Source organism: Dipodomys merriami, unplaced genomic scaffold (genome assembly GCF_024711535.1).
Source record: "Dipodomys merriami isolate MVZ:Mamm:240054 unplaced genomic scaffold, mDipMer1.0.p SCAF_26, whole genome shotgun sequence".
NCBI classification, from domain to species: domain Eukaryota; kingdom Metazoa; phylum Chordata; class Mammalia; order Rodentia; family Heteromyidae; genus Dipodomys; species Dipodomys merriami.
In genome coordinates, this window is record NW_027204048.1 from 11,388,652 (window position 1) to 11,397,894 (window position 9,243).

The 9,243-nt window shown below is 36.8% G+C and overlaps 1 non-coding gene across 1 annotated transcript; it reads left to right on the plus strand.

Annotated features, from left to right (window-relative positions):
* The first annotated feature begins 3,517 nt into the window (after window positions 1-3,517).
* On the plus strand, window positions 3,518-3,595 carry Trnaa-ugc (transfer RNA alanine (anticodon UGC)). Its single transcript has one exon. It is a non-coding gene; the product is annotated as a tRNA-Ala (tRNA).
* The last annotated feature ends 5,648 nt before the right edge of the window (window positions 3,596-9,243 follow it).

Below are 9,243 nucleotides of genomic sequence, written 5' to 3' on the forward strand. Positions count from 1 at the left end.
GAAAAGACCAATTGGCATAAAATACTGTCTATATGAAAGTCCTAAAATGCCTCTTATACATCTAGTAGTCCTAGAGTTTGGAGACTAAGGGTAAGTGAGTATTTGGGGGGATTTTTGTTTGTTTGTTATTTTTATTTCATTATTTTATTTCATTATTATTTCATTGTTTCATAGTCATATAAAGGAGTGGTCATTTCACAAAGCAGATTATGAATTCCATACATGGTGATCAATGTTACCTCTTTCAACATTCTTGCCCATTACCCCTTTCCCTTACTAGCCTTAATTTTGTAGGCTATACATTGAATTCTTCACTGCATTCTCCCTGCTTCATTCATCAGGTGGAAGGATAGGGACAGATAGTACTTGACTACTAGCCTAGAATCAGTGTTCTCCTAAACAGCAAAACTCATCCATCTGATAAAACCAGATAACTTCAACACAACACTCCATGCTGAAAACTGCATCGCTACAAATCTTGGGAAAATACCTACTCAAGGATGTACTGTTTGGGAAAAATGTCCTTAATGTACCACACAAAAACTTCGCTTATTCCACTTACGGAAAATACTCCAGGAGTATGTGTACGTGTATTGAAATTTTTGTTTTTTGCTTTCCAAGTTTTGATTAGAATAAAGCTGGGTGCCAGGGGGCCATTAGCTACTTAAAAGACTGAGATCTGAGCTTCAAGTTTTAAAGCCAGCCCAGGCAAAAATGCAGAAAAAGTCTGTGAGACTCTTATCTTCAATTCACATACAAAAAGCTGGAATAGAGTTGCGGCTTAAGTGGTAGAGAACCAGCTTGGAATGGGAGAGCACAAGATCTGAGTTCAAGCCTCAATACTAGCACCAACAAAGGAAAAAGAAGCATTTTGATAGTGTCTTTTCTCATTTTTTGTTTATTTCTTGTGTGTGTGTGTGTGTGTGTGTGTGAGAGAGAGAGAGAGAGAGAGAGAGAGAGAGAGAGAGAGAGAGACAGGGTCTTGCTATGTAACCCAAACTTCCCTCAAACTTCCACTTCTCCTGCTTCAGGAGTGCTGGAATTACAGGCCTGCAACACCGTGCTCTGCTTACACAGCCATAAAAGCAAAACCAGCCTTCCCAATCACCTAAGACTACAAATTACCACTTAGAAAGGCAGTGACCTCCAAGAGCTGTTCCAAGGGTTTGAAAGTGAAATCTGGACCCAAGAGGAAAACAATCAGGAGTGTTAAGTGGAGGCGCTATCATACCCAGGCTCTCTGCCTTGGGATTCTTCCTCTTCTCTGCCTTAACAATTTCCTGTCACTTACTGAATCTGTCAGTCTAGTGCCTGGGACTGGGAATTTCCTGAGGATCTGCCCCCTGCACCGACCTATTTTAGGCCTGGACCAGCCTAGCCACTGGACTCTATGCCATGTGTGTCTCCGTGATCATGATGTGTCCTGTGTCCGGTGTGCTGTGTCCTGGTTCGTCTCCAGTCATCATGGCGTCCAAATTCAGCTCTCCATTGGAGCTGAATTGGCTTGTTGATATTGTTTTTGTTATATCTTTCCTCTTTCACATGGCTGTGTTATGTGTATTTGCATGCTGCAGGCTTCCTAGCTGTGTTATGTGTATTTGTGTGCTGCAGGCCTTTGTAACGACTGGCAGCCTGCAGCCTGTTAACTGTATAATAAAGACTCCAATATGCTACATTTTTTTTAAAAATTTCCTATTACATATTATCTGACAACTACCTTATAATTCCAGCTTGTAGGTACAGCTGCTGAGTACATTTTTCCTTTCTTTGCTGGTTATGGGGCCTGAACTCTGAGCCCAGGCACTGTTCCTGGGTTCTTCAGATCAAGGCTAGAGCTCTACCACTTGAGCCACAGTGCCACTTCCAGCTTTTCTTTTTCTGCTTATGTGATGCTAAGAAATCAAACCCAGGGCCCATGCATGCAAGGCAAGCGCTCTACCACTGAGCCACCTTCCCAGCCCTGCTAAGCACATTTTTAACTTACAAATTGAACAACTCCCCCAGAAGGTGGAAGGAAAGACTAAAGAAATAGCAGTTTAAAAAAGAGCATCTTAACCTCGGCGAAGGTAGGGAGGGAAGGGATAGTAGGGGGAAAACAATGGAGGGGGTAACAATGCTCAATAGGAAGTGTACTCATTACCTTACTCATGTAACTGTAACCCTCTGTATAGTATCTTTACAACAAAATTTTTTTTAAAAAAAGCATCTTAGAGGTAAGGCTGGAGGAAAGGCTGCCTTCAATCTGGATGGCTTGACTCGCAAGGAGAAAGACAAAATAGGAAAAAAAGTTAATAATATAGTTTCTTGAAACAACTACAAGATAAAAGACTTGTACATTTAAAGGCCCCTAGTTTGCTAAACAGAAGCAATAAGGGGAAGGATATTTCTGTCTACAGATGACACTTAAGAGTTTTTAAAAAAACCAAAGTAAAATGCCAAATGTTTCTAGAAGGAGCAGATCACTTACAAAAGAAACAAGAATCAGATTGCAATATACCCATCAACCCTCACATATTTTTAAAGTATTCAAGCAAGATATAGTTAACCACCAAATTATCAATCACGTGTAAATTTATAATTTAAAAAATCCTCAGCCGCACAGGTTGCTACAAGCTTTGCCAATAGAAGAATTCACATTGCAGGCCAAGTCAACATTCAGCAAAATAAAAACATCAGGAAGTGGGTACTTGAAAGAGGTGGGGTGGGTTAGGGGGAGAGGGGGAGACAAATGAAAAGGAGAAGAAAGGGAAGAATGTAGTCAAGAATCCAATGCATTGCCTACAAAATCAAGAAGAGTGAGGGGAGGGGTGGGTAGGAGAGGGATGAGTGAGAATATTGAGAGGGGTGACTTTGATGAAGTCTTCACACTGAGAAGTGCAAAAGATCTGGGTAGTAAAAGTATATCACTTTTTTTTTCTTGGTAGGATGTGTCATTGTCCAGATAATTTTCAAGGTCTAACAAGGTCTTTCTGTAATCAACTAGAAATGAAATTCTAGACAATAGGGTTAGATGGCATGGTGCTAATTGGCAAAAGCCAAGGTGAGGAGTATATGCAAGTATAACTTCTTGTTAAGGATGGCATATAAACATTAGTAAGGTCAAAAAGCCAACGGAGGTAACTTAGGATGAAGGCAAGTGTCTAAAGGCCAAAAAACAGTAAAGAACCTTTTAACAAACATAAGGTGACATTGATCGAGACATATTGTATTCATAAAAAAAACTTTGTTGAATGGCAACTCCTTCGCACAACTACTTAAACATAATAAAAATATCTTTTATCCCACCCTTGATACTCACTTGACACTATGTTGAAAATGAACCATACAGGTTAGGGCAGGGGAGAGTGGGAGACAAGAAGGAAAAGCTGGGAGAGGGGGAGGAAAGGGGTGACACTGCTCAAAAAAGAAATATTCTCATTACCTGTAACCCCTCTGTACATCACCTTTACAATAACAATTTTTAAAAATTAATTTTAAAAAATTAAATGAAAAAATGTTTTTAAAAAAACCTTTCGGGGCTGGGAAGGTGGCTCAGTGGTAGAGCGCTTGCCTTGCATGCATGAGGCCCTGGGTTCGATTTCTCAGCCCCTCAGCAGAAAAAAAAAGCCGGAAGTGGTGCTATGGCTCAAGTGGTAGCGCCCTAGCCTTGAGCTGAAGAGCTGAGGAACAGTGCCCAGGCCCAGAGTTCAGGCCCCATGACCCGACCCAAAAAAAAAACAAAAACAAAAAAAACCTTTCCACAAAGAAAAACAAACACCATCCAACAGAAAACAGAAGAGGAGCTGGGGCAGAGCTCAAGTAGTAAGCACAAGGCCCTGAATGCACATTCCAGTACTGGAAAAAAAAAAAAAAACTTAATAAAAAGTCAATGCAGAACCTGAACCAAGTATTCTTTCTTTTCAGCTTGCCTGTGAAATGAGTTACAGAATACACCAAAGTCATGAGTGCATTCTCTCTGTGTTAACTTCTAGTAACAATCTCACTTTACGTCTCCAATTTATGACCTTTAATCCCATCTAAGATCATTTTTTGTATGGGGTTGAGTAAGCATTGAGCATGTTTTCATTCTAGAAACAGACAAATTATTAAAAGGAGCATCTTTTCCATGACTCTGGAATACAACCTTTATTATCAATTAAATGTTGGGTTATTATCAACTATATGTTGGTCTCATGCAGAAGTCAAAGGGCATTCCTGCACACCTGTGCCTGAAAAAGCAGCATCCCAGCCCCTCAAATCACTGACTGTTAAGACAACAGGTAACCGACTAGGAACACCTGGCCGGACAGATGCTTAGGCACAGGACAGCACTAGGCATAGACTGCTAAGCATACATTGCACAACATGTTTTTTCTTCCATCTGTATATAAACTGTCTCATACCCTACAGAATAAGAGGGTTTTTTCCCCTGTGTGGTACAGAAAGAAGTACAATTCTTCATGTGCTGGCCCTGAGCAGGGTAAGAAACTTCCAACAGGGATGATAAAAAACGACATACTCCGAAACGTCAGAGGTTATCTGTCAAATTGTCACTGAATATGTTGCTGTATCCACTCCAAGTTCATTTAGCAAAATTGGCTCTGTTGCCTTCTAAGTTATTCTGTGTTGGTGGGCACCAAGCCTACTTTGTTTTGTGGCCTAGCACAGGGAAACCTTCCCTCAGTCCATGTGCAATAGTAGAGATGCGGTTTGGCAACTGTAAAGTCACTGTGATTAGAAACATGAACCTGCCTTTGAAAGCAGTCAGCATTCTAAGCCATGAAAGTTTATGAATTCAAGTTCAAAGACAATGGTTGGAACTGAAAGTTTTCCATTTCGTTGTGAAGATTGTTTGGGTGGAAGAGACTAAACAGGATGGAAACAAAGGAGCTCGCTGGCTGACAATATTCCTGAACTTCACAGCCTAGCTGCGATGTTCATGATACTTTTTTTGGGTTCTCTGTTCTACTCCTGGATAAGATGTCTATTCTTGGATAGTGTCCCTTCTTTTACATGCCTTTTTATGTATGTAACTACATACATAACTATTTATGATTCTGTTTAATATAAAGTAAGATCCCATTTTTTCCTTCTTAAAGTATCTCCCAATTTATTGCTCACTCTTGGCCATTGCATTTATCTATTTATTTACTGGTTCTTCCTTTCCAGAAATTACTTTAGGATTAAAAGATGTCTAGTGTAACTTAGGCAACATCTTATTAATTCCTTTTCTAATGTTTATTACTTTTTCTTTCTACTATCTTTGAGTTTAATTGTCTGGTTTTTGTTTTCCTAATTTTTTGAGATATACCCCATAATTCTTTGCCTTTAACTTTTTCTCCAGTATGTACATTAATTTATGAACAGAAATTTCCCTTATCCATATATTTAACTGCATCTTGTAAGGGATGATGTACCAAATTTTGTTTTTTATTCAACTGAAAATATTTTCTCATTTACATCATGACTTCTCCACTGGCCTATGAATTATTTAGATGTATACAGCTTAACTTTCACACATTGGAAAGTTACATCGTTATCTTTTATTTATTGATTTCTTGCTATTGGGTTAAGAGAAACAATTCATTCTATTTGGATCCTTTGAATTTGCCAAGATTCATTTATTTTATGGCTTAATATGGCACAGTTTAATTTTGATTAATTTTTCATAAGCATTGCAAAATGTGGATCTTACAACTGTTCGATCTAATACTGCAGTATTAGGTAGCTATTATGTCACACTTTTTATTACATTGTTCAAAACTTTTACATCTGTACTAAATTTCTTCTAGTTGTTTTAATAGCTACTGAGGGAAGGTATATAAATATTGCTCACGAAAATGGTAGATTTGACTATTTTTTAATTCTGTCAATTTTTGCTTTGTAGGTTTTAAAGCCAAATTATTAGGTCATACTAGCTCAAAATTGTAATCTTTTTGTTTAATGAATCTTTTGTCCTTATGAAAAAACCTTCTTTGTGTGCAATAATGCTTTTGATTCCAAAACAATTTTTTGTTTCTATTTAATTAATGTCTCTCTTCCAGTTCTGATCTCAATTCTTTCTTAAATCCCTTTAATGTAATTTTTATTTCACTTTGCCTTTGCATTATCTTGTTATGCAATATTTTTGCTTTCATTGTCTGTATCTCCCTAGAGATTATGACTTAGCTTTGACTTTTAAACATGTTTTATTACTTTTGTATTGGAAAGACTTTAGAATATTTTTATTCTTCCTTATTGCCCACTTAACATGTATTAAATATATGTAAATATATGTATATTTTTTTCAACAAACTACCAGAAAACTGAACTCAAGAGTACATTAAAAGGATCAAACACTATAATGAAGTGCAATTCATCTCTGAGATGCAAAAATAGTTCACATCACCCAGAGGCAATTGACAAATTCAATATGCTCCTTATCAAAATCACATTACTTTTTTCTCCTTACAAAAAAGTGAGAAAGAAATCTAACATTCTTATGGTCATACCAAAAGACTCTAAGTATCCAAAGCAATGTTGCACAAATAAGAACCTGATTTTAAAATCTACTACAAAACAATAGCAATCAAAACAGCATGCTACTGTCATACAGAAAAAAAGAGAGAGAGATAGAACAGAGAGCCCTAAAGTGAACACATTATGTGATCTTCAACAAAAGTGTCAAGATACAGAAGAGCTCTCCAAAAATGGTGCTAGAAAAACTAGATGTGCCTGTGGAAGATATTGTGAAGGAGACACCTTCCCAATAAACCAAAGCAACTCAAAATGAGTTAATAAGACTCAAAACCATAAAAGTCCAAGAAGAAAACATAAGGAAAATCTTGACACATATCTTGGCAATGATTCCTTAGATATAACATCAAAAGAACAAACAAAAAGCAAAAAATACACAAGAATAAAAAATACACATCAAATGAAAAACCTTCTGCACCACACAGGAAAAAATATCAAACAGAATGAAAGGCAATCTACAATATGAGAGGGGGAAAATATATTTTTGGTGTGGGTCCTGGGGTTTGAATTCAGGACCTGGGTGCTGCCCGTGAGCTTCTATTCTCAAGGCTGGTGTTCTACCTCTTTGAGTTACAGCTCCACTTCCTGCTTCTTTTGGTAGTTTAGTGGAGATAAGAGTCTCACAGACTTTCTTGCCAGAACTAACTTCAAACCACTATTCTCAGATCTGTCTCCTGAGTAGCTAGTATTACAGGCATAAGCCAGTGGTACCCAGCTGAGAGAAAAGATTTAAAAAAAAAATAACATGCTTACAAAAATGTATCTGGTACTATAAGGAACTCTTACACTCCATAGCAATAAAATAGCAATCATAATGCAATTAAAATGGGCAATAGACTTGAATAGACATTTTTCCAAGGATGAGAAACAAACGGCCAGCAGGTATATTTTTTTAAAAGTTTGATATCATCAGAAAAATAGATATCAATGCTACAATGAGATATCACCTCACATTTGTTATAGCTATTACAAAAATAATAAATATAATTGGCAATGTGAAGAAACTAGAACCTTGTACACTTGATGTGATTACAAATGTTGTGACAACTGAGGAAAACAGATTCCTCAAGAAAATTTGCCAGGAGTCAGCGATTCACACCTATAATCCTAACTACTCAGGAGCTAAGATCTGAGGACTGCGGTTCAAAGCCAGCCAGGGCAGGAAAGTCCATGAGACTCATGTCCAACTAACCAACAGAAAACTAGAAGTGGTGCTGTGGCTCAATGTGGCAAAGCACTAGCCTTAAACACAAAAGGTCAAGTACAGCACCCAGGGTCCTGAGTTCAAGCCCCATCACCCATTAAAAAAAAAAAAAAAGTATATGTTCCAGCAAATGCATCGTCTAGGTATGTATCCAAGAGAGTAGAAAATCAACGTTATTCACAATAACCAGACATGGAAACAACCCAAGTGCCCACTGAATGATGAATAATGAAGAAACTGTGATATATACATAGAAGGATATTTCACATGCATATATTAAAATTTAACCAAATTGATCTCATCTACTACTCTCTCTTCCACATCCCACAACCCCCCACAACTCAATAACCATCAATGAGTTTCCTTATGCTAACTTCATACATAGACACAATGTGTTTCAATACTATTCATTCTGTATCATTCTCTTTCCTTTTTTCCCCTTCCTTTTGTCTCCTCAATCAGTCCCACAATTATAATCATGTTACATATATAATACATATTTATATCTTATTTGATATGAATATATATCATATATATTATATACGCATAAATATATAATATATAGCATGTGTGATATATATCATATATATGATATATAGTATATACTCTATATGCTTGATATATACACTACACTATATATACTATACTAAATATAATTTTGTATATTATATATTAGATGTAATACATCATATGTATTATATAAAATATTGTGTATATTATATAATATATAATTCTATGTTATAACATCTAAATATATATAATGCTACATTATTACATATATTTAATATTATGGTAATGATATAATATATATTATTACATTGTTATATAATATGTATTATATATTTATTTTCTATTTTATATATCAACCATATATAAACATGTATTATATGTTTTATATATAACATACCTATACACATACACACACATGCACAACCTCATATACATGTATATTTTGTGTATGTGTGCCAGTCCTGGAGCTTGAACTCAGGGCTTGGGTGCTGTCCCTGAGCTTTTGAGTCACAGCTCCACTTTCAGCAATTTGGTGTTTAACCTGTCCAGTCTGGCTTCAAATGGTGATCCTCAGATCTCATCCTGTAATTAAGATTACAGGTGTAAGCCATTGGTACCAGGGCCACATGGCTAATTTTAGGCCTTTATGCCTCATATGAGCAAAAAGTATTCACTGTTTAGCTTTTTTTGTTGTTTTTTGTTTTTTATTTTTTTGTCAGTCATGGGGCCTTGAACTCTAGGCCTGAGCGCTGTCCCTCAGCACTTCAGCTCAAAGCTAGCACTCTACCACTTGAGCCACAGCATTACTTCTGGTTTCTGGTGGTTTATTGGAGATAAGAGTCTCACAGTCTTACCAACCTGGACTGGCTTTGAACCATGATCCTCAGATCTCAGCCTCCAGAGTAGCTAGGATTACAGGCATGAGCCACTGGTGCCAGGCCACTATTTAGCTTTTTGAGTTAATCTTATCTTGCTCAACATGATGATCTCCAGTTCCTTCTACTTACCTGCAAATGACATAATTTTCTGTATAG